Source organism: Gadus morhua, unplaced genomic scaffold, assembly GCF_902167405.1.
Source record: "Gadus morhua unplaced genomic scaffold, gadMor3.0, whole genome shotgun sequence".
Classification (NCBI taxonomy): domain Eukaryota; kingdom Metazoa; phylum Chordata; class Actinopteri; order Gadiformes; family Gadidae; genus Gadus; species Gadus morhua.
This window is the reverse complement of record NW_021964031.1, coordinates 1,143-19,325: the sequence shown is the minus strand read 5'-3', so window position 1 is coordinate 19,325 and position 18,183 is coordinate 1,143. Positions and strand designations below refer to the sequence as shown.

General features: G+C 44.0%; 10 non-coding genes across 10 annotated transcripts; 9 read left to right on the top strand and 1 right to left on the bottom strand.

Annotated features, from left to right (window-relative positions):
• Positions 1-1,562: 1,562 nt before the first annotated feature.
• Positions 1,563-1,681, bottom strand: LOC115538913 (5S ribosomal RNA). The gene has a single exon (XR_003975612.1). It is a non-coding gene; the product is annotated as a 5S ribosomal RNA (ribosomal RNA).
• Positions 1,682-6,811: 5,130 nt separating this feature from the next.
• Positions 6,812-6,893, top strand: trnas-aga (transfer RNA serine (anticodon AGA)). The gene has a single exon. It is a non-coding gene; the product is annotated as a tRNA-Ser (tRNA).
• A 317-nt stretch (positions 6,894-7,210) lies between these two features.
• trnaa-ugc (transfer RNA alanine (anticodon UGC)) lies at positions 7,211-7,282 on the top strand. The gene has a single exon. It is a non-coding gene; the product is annotated as a tRNA-Ala (tRNA).
• Positions 7,283-12,505: 5,223 nt separating this feature from the next.
• On the top strand, positions 12,506-12,578 carry trnat-ugu (transfer RNA threonine (anticodon UGU)). The gene has a single exon. It is a non-coding gene; the product is annotated as a tRNA-Thr (tRNA).
• Positions 12,579-13,044: 466 nt separating this feature from the next.
• trnas-aga (transfer RNA serine (anticodon AGA)) lies at positions 13,045-13,125 on the top strand. Its single transcript has one exon. It is a non-coding gene; the product is annotated as a tRNA-Ser (tRNA).
• Positions 13,126-13,442: 317 nt separating this feature from the next.
• trnaa-ugc (transfer RNA alanine (anticodon UGC)) lies at positions 13,443-13,514 on the top strand. Its single transcript has one exon. It is a non-coding gene; the product is annotated as a tRNA-Ala (tRNA).
• Positions 13,515-14,393: 879 nt separating this feature from the next.
• Positions 14,394-14,465, top strand: trnaa-cgc (transfer RNA alanine (anticodon CGC)). Its single transcript has one exon. It is a non-coding gene; the product is annotated as a tRNA-Ala (tRNA).
• A 1,115-nt stretch (positions 14,466-15,580) lies between these two features.
• trnas-aga (transfer RNA serine (anticodon AGA)) lies at positions 15,581-15,662 on the top strand. The gene has a single exon. It is a non-coding gene; the product is annotated as a tRNA-Ser (tRNA).
• A 1,258-nt stretch (positions 15,663-16,920) lies between these two features.
• On the top strand, positions 16,921-16,992 carry trnaa-cgc (transfer RNA alanine (anticodon CGC)). Its single transcript has one exon. It is a non-coding gene; the product is annotated as a tRNA-Ala (tRNA).
• A 570-nt stretch (positions 16,993-17,562) lies between these two features.
• Positions 17,563-17,636, top strand: trnat-ugu (transfer RNA threonine (anticodon UGU)). The gene has a single exon. It is a non-coding gene; the product is annotated as a tRNA-Thr (tRNA).
• The last annotated feature ends 547 nt before the right edge of the window (positions 17,637-18,183 follow it).

Sequence of the window (18,183 nt, the reverse complement as noted above, 5' to 3'; positions counted from 1 at the left end):
CACGTTGGTTGATTCTGATACAAATTCGCCGATGGAAACAAAGTAGTTCCTACTTTGTAGGTAGGATCTGAACCAATTTAAGACTGTGCCTGAAAGCCCCACCCAGTTTTCTAACCTGTCCAAAAGTATTGTATGGTCTACAGTGTTGAATGCAGCACTGAGGTCCTAGTAGCATTAGTATTGAGGTTTTGCCAGAGTCTGTGTTAAGACGGATGTCGTTTACAACTTTAATGAGGGCGGTCTCAGTGCTGTGCAGGGGTCGAAATCCTGATTGGAAGGTGTCATAACAACCAGTTGATGCCAGGAAGTGATTAAGTTGCTGGAGGACAACTTTCTCAATGATTTTACTTATGAAGGGCAGATTTTATATTGGTCCTGTAGTTGTTTAATAATAGAGGTATCTAGGCTCCGCTTTTTTAACATGGGGTTTAATAACTGCAATTTTCAGGGCTTTGGGAAGTTGCATGACTGGAGAGAGTTGTTAACTATCTGCAATATGTCTATTGCTAGGCAGTCAAAAACTTCTTAAAGAGGTTGGTAGGTAAAGAATCAAGGCAACAGGTGGATGGCTTTAGTTGTGTAACAGTTTTCCACAAGAGTTTAGAGTCAATAACATAAAGCATGCCATCCCTGCCACGTTACTTTTTGCCTGAACAGGGTGGTAGTCCAACATTTTTGTTTGAAGTGGAGATATTGATGGCGCGTCTGATGCCTTCAATTTTATCAGTATAAAAAGCTGCAAACTCATTGCATTTCTGCGTGGAATGGAGATCAGGTGGAATTTGTGTTGGGGGGTTGGTCAGTCTGTCAACAGTTGCAAATAGGGTTTTGCATTATTATTATTATTGGATTTAATGATATTGGAGAAAAATGTTTCTCTAGCACTTTTTAAGTCTGAATTGTAGGCACGGAGGCTCTCTTTGTAGATATCATGGTGAATATGAAGTTTTGTTTTACGCCAGATGCGTTCAACCTTCCTGCATTATTTTTTCTGTGCTGTTACAGAAGCAGCTTTTCTCCAGGGTGCCTTTTGCTTTCCAGAAATCGTTTTAACCTTGTAAGGTGCAATGACATCCATGACTTTCAAAATTTTCAAATTAAAGTTTTTTAAGGTGGTATGGCCGTAAGTAATTATAGACTTGAACATATTAGCTTTTATACAGGAGGAGGACGTAAGGAGTGAGAGCGCTGCCGTGGCCAGAGACGGGACTTGTACAGAAACAATGATTAGATCCATAATGATTGAATGAATACGTTATTCCAGACTCAGAGTTACATATTTGAACGCAATGCATTACACTGCTTGGGCGTCATCGTTTGCGTGATCTTTTGAAGAAGCGTAGCGTGCAAAACCTGGGATGGACTAAAGTGGACCGCCGTCATTGCAGCTCTCTGCTGCTCCCTGCTAGCAGCGTCACTACACTGTACACATGTTTCACAAATAGAGTTTGAGGAGACTTCGTCAGAGTCTGTATGTTGCTTAAATTCTCCAAAACAGTGGGCGCTAAAGATCAGCGCACGGTAGGCCATTGCATCCAATGAGCTCGATTTGAAAAGTATAATGCTTACAGCACCTGGTATTCCCAGGCGGTCACCCATCCAAGTACTAACCATGCCCTACCCTGCTTAGCTTCCGAGATCAGACGAGTTCGGGCGTCCCTAAGGTGGTATGGCCGTAAGCAATTATCAGACTTGACCATATTAGCCTTTATACAGGAGGAGGACGTAAGGAGTGAGAGCGCTGCCGTGGCCAGAGACGGGACTTGTACAGAAACAATGATTAGATCCATAATGAATGAATGAATACGTTATTCCAGACTCAGAGTTACATATTTGAACGCAATGCATTACACTGCTTGGGCGTCATCGTCTGCGTGATCTTTTGAAGAAACGTAGCGTTGCAAAACCAGGGATGGACTAAGGTGGACCGCCGTCATTGCAGCTCTCTGTTACGTCACTACACTGTCCACATGTTTCACAAATAGAGTTTGAGGAGACGTCGTCAGAGTCTGTATGTTGCTTAAATTCTCCAAAACAGTGGGCGCTAAAGATCAGCGCACGGTAGGCCATTGCATCCAATGGCCTCGAGTTGAAATAGTATAATGCTTACAGCACCTGGTATTCCCAAGCAATTTCCCCTCCAAGTCCCTATCTATCCCGTCAGCCGACCAATGGTTGAGCGATGCTGAGCAGCCTCAGCCAATGGTTGAGCAATGCTGAGCAGAGCTGAGCGCCCAACAGACCAATCATTGAGCGTGGATTGGAATACTAATTTCTTCTGTTCACGATCAAGGTTGCCATGCCACTAGTTCGGTTGAAGCTGTCAACGGAGGATTCACTCAGGTAAATTGTATCCCCTGCATCGTTTGCTAGTTAGTATTTAGACATTTTTTTTACGGTTTGTATTAAGCTGTTTCGATTTTGTAGAAAGAGAAAAGATTTCGACCGTGTCATAACGCGGTCGTTGTGTATAAAGGGAAGACGTAGAGGGTACGTTTTTAGCTGCTGGGTAGACTTCAGTCAACCTATCGCCGTGGGTGGTCTCCCTTTTAATCGTGGTAATCTAAGCTTTCCAATGGTGTATGGTATGACTATATGTACCCAAGGGTCGTTGAAATAATAAGCTGATTAATGTGTGTTTAGTAACGATAGCTAGGCGCGGCTAACGACACTGTTACAATAGTAAGGGCATACGTCGCATACCTGCAAACTTTTCACATTGGTAAATGTGACGGTTCAGACAACAGCTGATGCGAGAGTAATTGTAACATAAAGCAATTTGGCGACCGTGTTAATCTCTGTTGCATGGGATGCGCTGCATACCTGGTAAACAGTAGCTAATTTCTACCAACATAGATAAAAATCTGGCGAGCGTGTTGTCCTAGGCTAATACACCAACAGCACATTTCTGTGTAATAAAGGGCTACATATTGTCAATCTAAATGATCTGCTTTTAGTTTTACTCATTTATTCATGTTTTACTGTACCAGATGGAACATGGAGAAGCCTACACATCAGTGCGACAAGACATTCAGTTTAAAGTCAACCTGGCGAGGCGTCTGAAGATCCATGCCATCGCCAGGGAGACCTTTACCTGTGATGTCTGCGGGAAGAGCTTGGCCACTAAACCATCGCTGGTCAGCCATCAACAGCTACACCAGTACCCCAACATCATTTTGTACCGGCAAGGAGAGGCCAGGCTGTACTGTACAGAGGCAGCAAGGTCTGTGGCAGAGGCCCGCAATGGCTGGATCTCAGACAGCAAGACCTTTGGAAAGGTCAGCTGGTCATCACGTTCGGGTAGTACGCCGGTCAGGAACCTTCAGGTGGCTTGTGGAGAATGATGTCGGCTGGCTGGTGTGGCTGCTGTTCCAGTACTGCCAGCAGGGAGAGCAGAACGAGCTGCAGAAGGCGCGACTGCTCCTTCTGCCACAAGGTGACTCCTCACCTGAAAGTGCGGTCGGACGCACCGTTCCCGGAGGCTCCTGCGCTGCCAACATCCCTCCCTCCGCCAGACCGGCCTCAGGTCCAGTACCGGCACAATCCATCACGAGGCTGGAAAGAGACGTGGTGAGAAGCGGAGGTAAGTTGTCATAAGCACTTTGTTTCACCTGTTGGCTGTGGAAAGCAAATAGCACACACGTCATATCAATGCTGATCACATGTGTATTTTATATTTCCAGATTATTTGTTGATGAGCCGAGCATGCCGACTCCCGCGAACCGGCCCGTTCAGCCCACTGGGTTTGTCGTCCTCCACCCGGCTGAAGCCTTCTGCGCTCACCCCCATTCTGCCGAGGCCTCCTGCGCCCACCCACCTCCAGCCGAGGCCACCCGCTGCGTTGGACCTATGGCCCACCCCCTGTGTCGGCAGCACCCATACTGCTGGTCCTCCCCGCACAGCCACCGTCCTGTTTCGTGGGACATCCTGCAGCCAGAGCTTTGTCCCTCCTGCACCACAGTGAAGACATTCATGCCTAACAAGTCCTCAAGGCCATGTGGGGCTTGCCACGTGCCAAACTGTGGTGGACAGTGGAAGAGGTACAACCCCTTCCAAGGACAAAGTGGCTGGAAGCATGCAGAAAAAGTTTTCCTACTGTTCATCCACTAGGATGTCCACTACCCCTGGCTTTTACAATGTGGTGTATGACAACTTTGACTCTTTAAGAAATGTCGTGGATGCAGAGTTGGAAAGGAGGACTGTGTAAATACCCTGAAGTGTGTGTGTGAATAACTTACCCTCTGTGATGCCACTGTTCCTGTGGCCATCTGTAAGAGAGAGAAAGAGGCTTGTTGTGTGTGTTTTGTCTTTGTCTTTGTGTGTGTTTTTTAAAGTGCTTCAGCAAGCACTATCTATTTATTTATTTATATCGTTAAAAAAAATGCACTTTGCAGTTTTACTTGAAGTTCTTTTGTTTGTTTTTATTTATTATTATTTATATTGCTGTTAAAATTAACTTTGTAGTATCCATTCTGGTCTATGTTTCAATATATCGAGGCCAATCTTTTAACCATAATCAGTTCCAATCTAACACAATCAGTTTACATACCCTTAGTGGTTGTTCATGTTCAGATAATCTGTGTTTTTTGTCATGCATGTTTGTTTATCTTTGTCAGCTTCATGTCTTTGATGTTTGTAGTGTATTTGTCTGCTTCAGTTTTAACAAAAGTTTGCTAAAGAAAACACAAAAGGGAGGAACAGCTTGAGCCTTTATTTTGTTGATTGGTCACCTGAGTCTTTGGATAACCATGTTCATTATTGCACTTTAGCCTGTACAAGCCAATTGTTGATTTGTATCTTAAGTACAAGTGTGTGTGTGTGTGTGTTCTTTAATTGTTGAGTGTTTTTGATTATTATTAATGTTATTTATATGTGCCTGTCCTTGTGATGCGTGTATGTCTGTCAGCTCCATGTTTAACTAAATGTTTGCAAATGGTAGTAAATGTTTGTCTCTCGTCTCATGCTCTCGTGTTCTCCGCCTGTAGATCTGTACCTTGTTGTGGTGGGCGAGCTTTTAACTAAACAGATCTTGTTTACTTGTGTTTATATGGATTGCCTTTTCAATGAAACACATTCTGGTTGAAAAATAAAAGTTGTAAAAGTATTTTGGAGTCTCTGTGTGCTTGGGTTCCACAAGGGGTGGGGTATTGGAAAGAAAAAACACACCAAAGCAATTAGAAGTCCTTGTGTCTTCACTCCCGCAACCAGAGATGTGAATACACTCCCACTGTGATGGCTGCACTCCCTGTGTGGTCAAAACACTGAGTTCTGTGAATGGCTCGGATGTCTTCCAGAAAAAGTGAGAGTGCACTGAATACATTCTTATTATTTTTCTTAATTCAGCCCAAAAATGTAAAAAATGTAACACTTTTCCACTTGATTGTATGAATCTCATCAGCTACATCAACTCAAAGTATGAAAATAATAAACAAAACATCCAGCAGACTAGTGGATTTTGATAATCTAGGCCTTGCACATGACATTTCTGAAAATAAAACCACCCACCAGTGGCCACCAGATAGAGCCATCCATTTTGATCCTCAATCCTTTTGGATCGATCCCAGGGTTGAGGGATAAGGACTTTGGTGGGTCATGAGCCATTCCCAGGCGGTCACCCATCCAAGTACTAACCAGGCCCGACCCTGCTTAGCTACCGAGATCAGACGAGATCAGGCATGCCTAAGGTTGTACGGCCGTAAGCAATTGTTGTCTGGACCATATTAGCTTTTATACAAGAGGAGGACGTAAGGAGTGAGAGCGCTGCCGTGGCCAGAGACGGGACTTGTACGGAAACAATGATTAGATCCATAATGAATGTATGATACGTTATTCCAGACTCAGAGTTACATATTTGAACGCAATGCATTACACTGCTTGGGCGTCATCGTTTGCGTGATCTTTAAAGAAACGTAGCGTTGCAAAACCTGGGATGGACTAAGGTGGACCGCCGTCATTGCAGCTCTCTGCTGCTCCCTGCTGGCAGCGTCACTGCACTGTCCACATTTTTCACAAATAGTTTTGGAGAGACGTTGTCAATGACTTTATGTTGCTTACATTCTCCAAAAACAGTGGCCGCTAAAGAACAGCGCACGGCAGGCCATTGCAGCCAATGAGCTCGAGTTGAAAAGGTATAATGCTTACAGCACCTGGTATTTCCCAGGCGGTTTTTATTAAAAGAAACTACATATCATTTCACACACCGTCCCATGTACACATAATTAACACAAATATATACATACAACATCAAACAGAGACAACAAGAAAAGGGGTACTGTGCTTCGCTGGTGAAGGCGCCTGTCTTGTAAACAGGAGACCCTGGGTTCAACTCCCTGCAGTACCTACACATTTTGCAACAGCATCACCTGGTGTAGATGTGATAAAAGTGTTTCTTGCAGTTAAAAAAAACGGAATTGTCCTAACTGGCAATCTTGCTTGTGGGTTGTAAGCTTGCAATCCATCAATGCAATAGACTTTCCATCAATGAAAGCAAAATTCTCTAAAAAATGTATGATACCCTAGTGCCAACTAATGACCTATTTGTCCCTTCTATCGTTAAGACAAAGCTTCAGGGAATCGGTTTTACAGATGTAGCAATTGAAGTAACACAGGGGACTTCTCTCAACGGCAAAGCGTATGCTTCTCATGTAGAAGGCCTGAGGTTCAATGCCTGCCGTCTCCAAGATGTGATCAAAGCTAGCTTCAGTCAATTTGAAGATTATTTCAAAATTAGATCAAGCAAGGCTTAACCTACCCTAAGTGTTCCAGACTCTTCCTGTTCCAAAAAGCCAGAGACTTGGAACCCTAAAAGTGTGTTGTCGTGGCCGAGTGGTTAAGGCGATGGACTAGAAATCCATTGGGGTCTCCCCGCGCAGGTTCAAATCCTGCAGACAACGGTTCTATCTGATTACGAATTTTCATTCCCTTGGTCAGCCAACATATACACATATTACGGTGAGACTGCATGAAATCAGTGCAAATATGTTAAGCTAAGCATGTAGAAGGTGCCATATTTAAAACCTGGCATTATCTGGACAGGCTCTTAGCATTCGATGTTTTTTGACAACATGTTCTCCAAACATAAAATGTAAATATTTCAAGGTCTGATAGATCTGAAGACTAGTGTTGTCAGGTCCAAGTGCTGAATGCCATGTACGAGAAAACCCTTGGTGTGTTCCGAAGCCGGTTTAAAATGTACATTCTCTAGCAGTAAGGGGATGTAGCTCAGTGGTAGAGCGCATGCTTTGCATGTATGAGGCCCCGGGTTCAATCCCCGGCATCTCCATTTGATTGGCCTAGAAAAGTCAGGTGAGTGCTATTTTGATCAAATGAGGTCACGCAATGCTTAACCTACCAAAGATGTTGCCGAATGCTAATTGTAACCCCTCTTTGCCTTATGAGGTTACAGGTATTTTTGGGTTTCGGTTTCAATTCGAAGTTGGACCAGTTACCAGGATTCTAGGTTAACGCTCATGGAGCCCAGGATGGAACATCAATACTGACCACACTCACACAAAACATAGTTTCAGAACTGTATTGTTAACAACAATTTTCAACATGGAAAATAATAAAATGCGCGCAAAATAAAATAGAAATATAAAGAAATGTCTTTATGGTCTTCTCTTCCTTGATATGAGCTCAGTTTATATCGTTGGGGCCCTTTGATCTTCGTGTTTCCTACCACACCGCAGGTTTGGGAGGTAGTTCAGTTGACTCTGTTCCTTAGTTCCGGCTCGCCATCTGGTTATCTCCAGCGGATGTCTGGAAGCTGCCTGGTGGCTATCCAGTGCTGGTCTCCTATCTATCGTTGACTACCGGTGTCGCTGATGTCCCCTCGACATCGAGCGTCACCAATTCAAATCCTTCACAAAAACCTGACCTGTAGAACAGGCCACATTCATACATCTCAGTAAATTACAACAGGCCATTGTTTCAGTTAAAGGCCCACTATGCAACTTCGGGCATATCTTCGCTGTTTTCTTGGTTTAGGCACGCACATTTCTCTACACAGCGCCCCCTACAGCTTCGTAGTAGATATTTCACAACACTGTCGTAACAACTCGTTGACGTCCCTTCCCCATGCACTTCTACGCGAGCCATGTGCATTTGTTTTCAAAGAAGCCGGCGAATGCGTGGAGCCATGTCCGAAGTAGATGTTCATAAAGTGTAGGCAAGGTTATACATTTTTAAAAGGGTGTATTTGCATTGCAATAAACATAAATCCATCCTTTTTTAAAGTTCACGGGGAGAATTTATACCCTAGGTTATAATTGTTTTATCTTAGGTTGAACAGAACAATCAGTGTAAGAGGTTTGGCCAACATAATAATCGAAATAAACAAGAACCTGGATTCGGGGATTCAGTCTGTATCTGGGGGACAGACGAACAGCAAAACACCCATGGAAACAAAGGTGTTTATATGGTTGCAAGCAAGCTAGAAACATACAGGGCTCACAACAAAACGGTCGAGAAAACAATTTTTACAGGGCTCACAACTAAATGGTTGAGCAAACACATTTGTACAGAGACTATCAACATCAAGAATACGACGAAGACAAAGTTCACCCAAAGGTACTTTCAATTTCAAAAGCAACACGGCCGAGTCGGCGTCTGATTTGCAGTCTTCTTTTTCTTTCAGTTCACGCTATTCCTGAAAAGCTTGCCCAACGTTTACTCGTGTCTGGCCTCTCTGTCGGTCAGTCTCCCTTTTCTCTTCTTCTGTTCCTCCGACATTGGGTTTCTCTGTCTCTTTTTAGTCGACTGATCTATGATGAATATAACAATCCCTTAGTTACTTGTGTTTATATCGAGCCGGTTCCGTGTTTGGGGGTCTGTGCCGTAAAGCAATTCGTTACTGTAGTGACCCTTGCACAGAAGCATACGGCCGACATCTTTCTTTATTCTGGGTGGAAATAGTAACATAGTACACCATTAAATGCGTTTATGGAAACATTTTTAGCGAGAAATGTGCATTTTACTTTCATAATGTTCGCTCGGTGAATGTGAAGGATGTTTGGTTTGATAGTTATGACGAAGAGTGAACGCTCCGTTCACTTGCATGGACAGAGTCTCTGGTTGCTAAGCAACCTCAACGTCTTGGCGGACTATTTCTCTGCTGATCAACACTACGAATGCTGGAAACACACCACACACCATGTGAAGTTATTTAACCCGATTATCGTTATTTATGAGTCCTTAGCCCAAGTGAAGGAGTTCAAGTACCTCGGGGTCTTGTTCGCGAGTGAGGGTACTATGGAGCGTGAGATTGGCCGGAGAATCAGAGCAGCGGGGGCGGTATTGCGTTCGCTTTACCGCACCGTTGTTACGAGCTGAGCCGCAAGGCAAAGCTCTCGATCTACCGGTCGATCTTCGTTCCTATCCTCACCTATGGTCATGAGGGTTGGGTGATGACCGAAAGGACGAGATTGCGGGTAAAAGCGGCCGAGATGAGTTTTCTCAGAAGGGTGGCTGGCGTCTCGGGATAGGGTGAGAAGCTCAGTCATCCGTGAGGAACTCGGATTAGAGCCGCTGCTCCTTTACTTAGAAAGGAGTCAGCTGAGGTGGTTCGGGCATCTGGCAAGGATGCCCACTGGGCGCCTCCCTTTGGAGGTGTTTCAGGCACGTCCATTGGGGAGGAGACCTCGGGGAAGACCCAGGACTAGGTGGAGAGATTATATCTCAACACTGGCCTGGGAACGCCTCGGGATCCCCCCGTCAGAGCTGGTCAATGTGGCCCGGGAAAGGGAAGTCTGGAGCCCCCTGCTTGAGCTGCTCCCCCCGCGACCCGACCACGGATAAACGGATGACGATGAGATGAGATGAGATCGTTATTTATATCCGAGATTATTTAATCTAACCCGATCTAAACTCTATCATGCACCCAAACACGGCGGCGTTTGGGTTTCCTACCTCGGACTCTAGCGCAGCCACAGGCGCGTTGAACCATTTTTGTGACACACAATGATCAAGCGCCAGGTTAGGCGCGTTACTCGCGTTATCCAACGCGAGTAACGCGGTTGGTGTGGCCGTACCATTAGTCGATTGATCCATGATGAATGCAACAATTGCCTCGCAACTGGCTGTTTATATCTAGCCGGTGCCATGTTTGGGTGTGTGTCTGTGCCGTAAAGCATTTTCGAAACTACAATCTGACTACATTTTCGAGGATACTTCCGCTGCGTCACATCCGGATTGTGTCGGTCCGAACAGATCAAGTTGCATATGCGCTTTTACACTGGAGAGGCGACATGGGTAAATGACACACCCACCAATCGACCCAGAAATGGATGCAGAACCATCAGCATAACTCTCAACCTGCATACTTAATGTAATTTTGGCTAAAAAAGTTGCATAGTGGGCCTTTAAAATAAATAATAACATAAATATGACCTATATATTAATTTAAATCAATTAACAAAAATATATTATCCACATAGGTCTCACTTTACCAGTGAATGAAATAAAAACTCAAATAACTCAAAATAGCCTTTTAGCATCAATTGTCCGAATTAAATAATAATTGTCCGAATTAAATAATGAATCCCCCTTTTTCTCTCCTTCCATACAATGCACACAATAGCTTAACATTTAGAATTACCCCACGGTGTTAGCAGTTAACTCGTGCGTTAGCTCGAGTTCAATGCTAATTCGCCTTGGTCGCTACACTAGCGGCTAACGCACAAGGTTTCAATTTAGCAGTTAGCGACAAGTTCGCACTGACGCACACACACCTCCACTCGACGCTCCCCACATTCAAAAGACACATTAAACTCACCGCCGAGCGGGCAACATCAGCTGTGGACTGTTGAGTCAGCTCGCGGTGTTTTCCAACTACTTCTAGATACTTTTAACTACTTCTAGATATTTTTCAATCGTGCAACCGAACGGTGCGTTCTCTCCTCTCCCACTAATTATCACGCAGTTATGCGCACCTACAACGCCGCTTCACCGTGACGTCATGACGCACGTCTCCCTGCTCTGTCCGACGCAGTTAACCCCATAAATGCCAGCTATCGCTCTCTCACACATTCATACAAAGTAATAGCGGACTTTTACTCTTTCTTCTTTTAACTTTTTCACAGCTTATGAAGCCTTGGCTACATAATGTTCGAAACAAGTGAGAGAATTGAAACTGTGTTGTCGTCAACGATACAGGTTAATCAGTGCGTGTGATTTCAAAAGCGCACGCTTTTGTGCGCTCAAAAGCTAGTGTGCGCTCAAAAGCTAGTGCCGGTCAACACATTGATATGAGTACGGTACGTTTATGCACTAAGTGTTGACAGCCACAGAAGAGAAAAACATTGTTGCGTCACGACGAAGATTCAGGCCTGCCGACAAGCGTTGGCCAGTTCTGCTATCTGTACGCAGACTACTTCTCTAAGAAATGTATGATACCGTACTGCCAGTCAATAACCGATTTCCCCTCTTGTATCTTTAAGCAAACTTTCATGTATCGGTTGCCACATGTACAATTGAAGTAATCTGTTTTCGGCTCATCTGTAAAGCTTCTCATGTAGGAGTGCTGAGGTCCGATCACTAAGATGTGATCAAAGCAAGCTGTGGTCAAGGGTGTAGGACTATTTCACAATTTGATCACACAGCCTCAAGCGTTGCAGTCTGTTACTGTTCGAACAACTGATAGACTTGAGGTCGACAAGCACCATTGTCCTGGCCAAGCGGTTAAGCTGATGCACTAGAAATCCATTGGATCCCCCGCTCCATGATTGAAATCTGCCACACCAGTTTACCACCTCTGCTTTTAGCAGGCAGGCCAAATATCTTCATCTCTTAGGATGGTTTAGTGCAAGTCAACCTATTGATTGGCTGTATCATTAAGCAAAGCTTCAGGTATTGATAGTAGAGATGTACTATTTAATATTTTAAGGGGATGTAGCTCAGTGGTAGAGCGCATGTATGAGGTCCCGGGTTCAATCCCCGGCATCTGAATCCCATTCATAAGGTAGAAGTCAAAAATGATCCGATCACGAAACATTGCTGAATGTTACTGTGTAATGAATGTTTAAACAAAATGAGGTCACGCATTGCTTTACATACCAAAAATGTTGCAGAATGCTAATGTTTGAACAAGATAGAGAATTGAAACGTCGAAACTGTGTGGTTAAGGTGATGGACTAGAAATCCATTGGTGTCTCCCCGCGCAGGTTCGAATCCTGCCGTCAACGGTACAGGTTAATCAGTGTATGTTTAAGGGGCTGTTTAAAGGATCAACAGAAATATGTCATGGCACTGCAGACCTCTTTCTTTGTCTTCCCAATCATTTGCTGAAGCATTACTCCTGAACTGAGAGGGGTGCTGTGGCTTGGACTGTCATAGTGACTGTCTAGTTCACAGAAGAGGCAGTGTTCTAATCACATCAGTAAGTTGTATAATGTAAGTAACCTACTCAATTGGAATTCCTTTAGCCGCCAGCTCTGATAGCTTAACACATGATCGGGTCACGCTACATGAGACCTTTTTCATTGGTGTCTCAAGTAAACATTACCGTAGGGGTACTGTGGCTTAGCTGGTGAAGCGCCTGTCTTGTAAACAGGAGACCCTGGGTTCAACTCCCAGCAGTACCTACACTTTTTGCAACAGCATCATCTGGTGTAGATGTGATAAAAGTGTTTCTTGCAGTTAAAAAAAACGGAATTGTCCTAACTGGCAATCTTGCTTGTGGTTGTAAGCTTGCAATCCATCAATGCAATAGACTTTCATCAATGAAAGCAAAATTCTCTAAAAAATGTATGATACCCTAGTGCCAACTAATGACCTATTTGTCCCTTCTATCGTTAAGCAAAGCTTCAGGAATCGGTTTTACAGATGTACAATTGAAGTAACACAGGGGACTTCTCTCAACGGCAAAGCGTATGCTTCTCATGTAGAAGGCCTGAGGTTCAATGCCTGCCGTCTCCAAGATGTGATCAAAGCTAGCTTCAGTCAATTTGAAGATTATTTCAAAATTAGATCAAGCAAGGCTTAACCTACCCTAAGTGTTCCAGACTCTTCCTGTTACAAAAAGCCAGAGACTTGGAAGCCTAAAAGTGTGATGTCGTGGCCGAGTGGTTAAGGCGATGGACTAGAAATCCATTGGGGTCTCCCGCGTAGGTTCGAATCCTGCCTACAACGGTTCTATCTGATTACGAATTTTCATTCCCTTGGTCAGCCAACACATACACATATTACGGTGAGACTGCATGAAATCAGTGCAAATATGTTAATCTAAGCATATAGAAGGCGCCATATTTAAAACCTGGCATTATCTGGACAGGCTCTTAGCATTCGATGTTTTTTGACAACATGTTCTCCAAACATAAAATGTAAATATTTCAAGGTCTGATAGATCTGAAGACTAGTGTTGTCAGGTCCAAGTGCTGAATGCCATGTACGAGAAAACCCTTGGTGTGTTCCGAAGCCGGTTTAAAATGTACATGCTCTAGCAGTATGGGGTTGTAGCTCAGTGGTAGAGCGCATGCTTTGCATGTATGAGGCCCCGGGTTCAATCCCCGGCATCTCCATTTGATTGGCCTAGAAAAGTCAGGTGAGTGCTATTTCGATCAAATGAGGTACGCAATGCTTAACCTACCAAAGATGTTGCCGAATGCTAATGTTCGAAACAAGTGAGAGAATTGAAACTGTGTTGTCGTCAACGATACAGGTTAATCAGTGCGTGCGATTTCAAAAGCGTACGCTTTTGTGCGCTTGTGCGCTCAAAAGCTAGTGTGCGCTCAAAAGCTAGTGACGGTCAACACATTGATATGAGTACGGTACGTTTATGCACTAAGTGTTGACAGCCACAGAAGAGAAAAACATTGTTGCGTCACAACAAAGATTCAGGCCTGCCGACAAGCGTTGGCCAGTTCTGCTATCTGTACGCAGACTACTTCTCTAAGAAATGTATGATACCGTACTGCCAGTCAATAACTGATTTCCCCTCTTGTATCGTTAAGCAAACTTTCATGTATCGGTTGCCACATGTACAATTGAAGTAATCTGTTTTCGGCTCATCTGTAAAGCTTCTCATGTAGGAGTGCTGAGGTCCGATCACTAAGATGTGATCAAAGCAAGATGTGGTCAAGGGTGTAGGACTATTTCACAATTTGATCACACAGCCTCAAGCGTTGCAGTCTGTTACTGTTCGAACAACTGATAGACTTGAGGTCGATAAGCACCATTGTCCTGGCCAAGCGGTTAAGCTGATGCACTAGAAATCCATTGGATCCCCCGCTCCATGATTGAAATCTGCCACAACCAGTTTACCACCTCTGGCTTTTAAGCAGGCAGGCCAAATATCTTCATCTCTTAGGATGGTCTAGTGCAAGTCAACCTATGATTGGCTGTCTCATTAAGCAAAGCTTCAGGTATTGATAGTAGAGATGTACTCTTTAATACATTAAGGGGATGTAGCTCAGTGGTAGAGCGCATGCTTCGCATGTATGAGGTCCCGGGTTCAATCCCCGGCATCTCCAAATTGTAGTGAAGGTGACGCGAGCATTATGAATGAATCCCTTTCATAAGGTGGAAGTCAAAAATGATCCGATCACGAAACATTGCTGAATGTTACTGTGTAATGAATGTTTAAACAAAATGAGGTCACGCAATGCTTTACATACAAAAAATGTTGCAGAATGCTAATGTTTGAACAAGATAGAGAATTGAAACGTTGAAACTGTGTGGTTAAGGTGATGGACTAGAAATCCATTGGGGTCTCCCCGCGCAGGTTCGAATCTTGCCGTCAACGGCACAGGTTAATCAGTGTATGTTTAAGGGGCTGTTTAAAGGATCAACAGAATTATGTCATGGTACTGCAGACCTCTTTCGTTGTCTTCCCAATCATTTGCTGAAGCATTACTCCTGAACTGAGAGGGGTGCTGTGGCTTGGACTGTCATAGTGACTGTCTAGTTCACAGAAGAGGCAGTGTTCTAATCACATCAGTAAATTGTGTTAAGCTATCAGCCAGGTCTGATAGCTTAACACATGATCGGGTCACGCTACATGCGACCTTTTTCATTGGTGTCTCAAGTAAACATCACCATAGGGGTACTGTGGCTTAGCTTGTGAAAGCGCCTGTCTTGTAAACCGGAGACCCTGGGTTCAACTCCCAGCAGTACCTACACATTTTGCAACAGCATCATCTGGTGTAGATGTGATACAAGTGTTTTTCTTGCAGATAAAAAAAACGGAATTGTCCTAACTGGCAATCTTGCTTGTGGTTGTAAGCTTGCAATCCATCAATGCAATAGACTTTCCATCAATGAAAGCAAAATTCTCTAAAAAATGTATGATACCCTAGTGCCAACTAATGACCTATTTGTCCCTTCTATCGTTAAGCAAAGCTTCAGAAATCGGTTTTACAGATGTACAAGTTGAAGTAACACAGGGGACTTCTCTCAACGGCAAAGCGTATGCTTCTCATGTAGAAGGCCTGAGGTTCAATGCCTGCCGTCTCCAAGATGTGATCAAAGCTAGCTTCAGTCAATTTGAAGATTATTTCAAAATTAGATCAAGCAAGGCTTAACCTACCCTAAGTGTTCCAGACTCTTCCTGTTACAAAAAGCCAGAGACTTGGAACCCTATAAGTGTGATGTCGTGGCCGAGTGGTTAAGGCGGTGGACTAGAAATCCATTGCGGTCTCCCCGCGCAGGTTCGAATCCTTCCTACAATGGTTCTATCTGATTACGAATTTTCATTCCCTTGGTCAGCCAACACATACACATATTACGGTGAGACTGCATGAAATCAGTGCAAATATGTTAATCTAAGCATATAGGAAGGCGCCATATTTAAAACCTGGCATTATCTGGACAGGCTCTTAGCATTCGATGTTTTTTGACAACATGTTCTCCAAACATAAAATGTAAATATTTCAAGGTCTGATAGATCTGAAGACTAGTGTTGTCAGGTCCAAGTGCTGAATGCCATGTACGAGAAAACCCTTGGTGTGTTCCGAAGCCGGTTTAAAATGTACATACTCTAGCAGTATGGGTTGTAGCTCAGTGGTAGAGCGCATGCTTTGCATGTATGAGGCCCCGGGGTCAATCCCCGGCATCTCCATTTGATTGACCTAGAAAAGTCAGGTGAGTGCTATTTTGATCAAATGAGGTCACGCAATGCTTAACCTACCAAAGATGTTGGCGAATGCTAATGTTCGAAACAAGTGAGAGAATTGAAACTGTGTTGTCGTCAACGATACAGGTTAATCAGTGCGTGCGATTTCAAAAGCGCACGCTTTTGTGCGCATCAAAAGCTAGTGTGCGCTCAAAAGCTAGTGCCGGTCAACACATTGATATGAGTACGGTACGTTTATGCACTAAGTGTTGACAGCCACAGAAGAGAAAACATTGTTGCGTCACGACGAAGATTCAGGCCTGCCGACAAGCGTTGGCCAGTTCTGCTATCTGTACGCAGACTACTTCTCTAAGAAATGTATGATACCGTACTGCCAGTCAATAACTGATTTCCCCTCTTGTATCGTTAAGCAAAATTTCATGTATCGGTTGCCACATGTACAATTGAAGTAATCTGTTTTCGGCTCATCTGTAAAGCTTCTCATGTAGGAGTGCTGAGGTCCGATCACTAAGATGTGATCAAAGCAAGCTGTGGTCAAGGGTGTAGGACTATTTCACAATTTGATCACACAGCCTCAAGCGTTGCAGTCTGTTACTGTTCGAACAACTGATAGACTTGAGGTCGATAAGCACCATTGTCCTGGCCAAGCGGTTAAGCTGATGCACTAGAAATCCATTGGATCCCCCGCTCCATGATTGAAATCTGCCACACCAGTTTACCACCTCTGCTTTTAGCAGGCAGGCCAATATCTTCATCTCTTAGGATGGTCTAGTGCAAGTCAACCTATTGATTGGCTGTATCATTAAGCAAAGCTTCAGGTATTGATAGTAGAGATGTACTATTTAACACATTAAGGGGATGTAGCTCAGTGGTAGAGCGTATGCTTCGCATGTATGAGGTCCCGGGTTCAATCCCCGGCATCTCCAAATTGTAGTGAAGGTGACGCGTGGATTATGAATGACTCCCTTTTATAAGGTAGAAGTCAAAAATGATCCGATCACGAAACATTGCTGAATGTTTACTGTGTAATGAATGTTTAACAAAATGAGGTCACGCAATGCTTTACATACCAAAAATGTTGCAGAATGCTAATGTTTGAACAAGATAGAGAATTGAAACGTTGAAGCTGTGTGGTGAAGGCGATGGACTAGAAATCCATTGGGGTCTCCCCGCGCAGGTTTGAATCTTGCCGTCAACGGTACAGGTTAATCAGTGTATGTTTAAGGGGCTGTTTAAAGGATCAACAGAAATATGTCATGGTACTGCAGACCTCTTTCGTTGTCTTCCCAATCATTGCTGAAGCATTACTCCTGAACTGAGAGGGGTGCTGTGGCTTGGACTGTCATAGTGACTGTCTAGTTCACAGAAGTGGCAGTGTTCTAATCACATCAGTAAGTTTGTGTTAAGCTATTAGCCAGCTCTGATAGCTTAACACATGATTGGGTCACGCTACATGCGACCTTTTCATTGGTGTCTCAAGTAAACATTACCATAGGGGTACTGTGGCTTAGCTGGTGAAAGCGACTGTCTTGTAAACAGGAGACCCTGGGTTCAACTCCCAGCAGTACCTACACTATTTGCAACAGCATCATCTGGTGTAGATGTGATAAAAGTGTTTCTTGCAGATAAAAAAAACGGAATTGTCCTAACTGGCAACTTGCTTGTGGTTGTAAGCTTGCAATCCATCAATGCAATAGACTTTCCATCAATGAAAAACGGCGGCATGCAAGCAAAATTCTCTATAAAATGTATGATACCCTAGTGCCAACTAATGAACCTATTTGTCCCTTCTATCGTTAAGCAAAGCTTCAGGAATCGGTTTTACAGATGTACAATTGAAGTAACACAGGGGACTTCTCTCAACGCAAAGCGTATGCTTCTCATGTAGAAGGCCTGAGGTTCAATGCCTGCCGTCTCCAAGATGTGATCAAAGCTAGCTTTCAGTCAATTTGAAGACTATTTCAAAATTAGATCAAGCAAGGCTTAACCTACCCTAAGTGTTCCAGACTCTTCCTGTTCCAAAAAGCCAGAGACTTGGTACTCTAACAGGGTGTTGTCGTGGCCGTACCTGCCGGTTTTTGGACTGCCTCCGAGGTCCTAACACATTACAAAAGGTC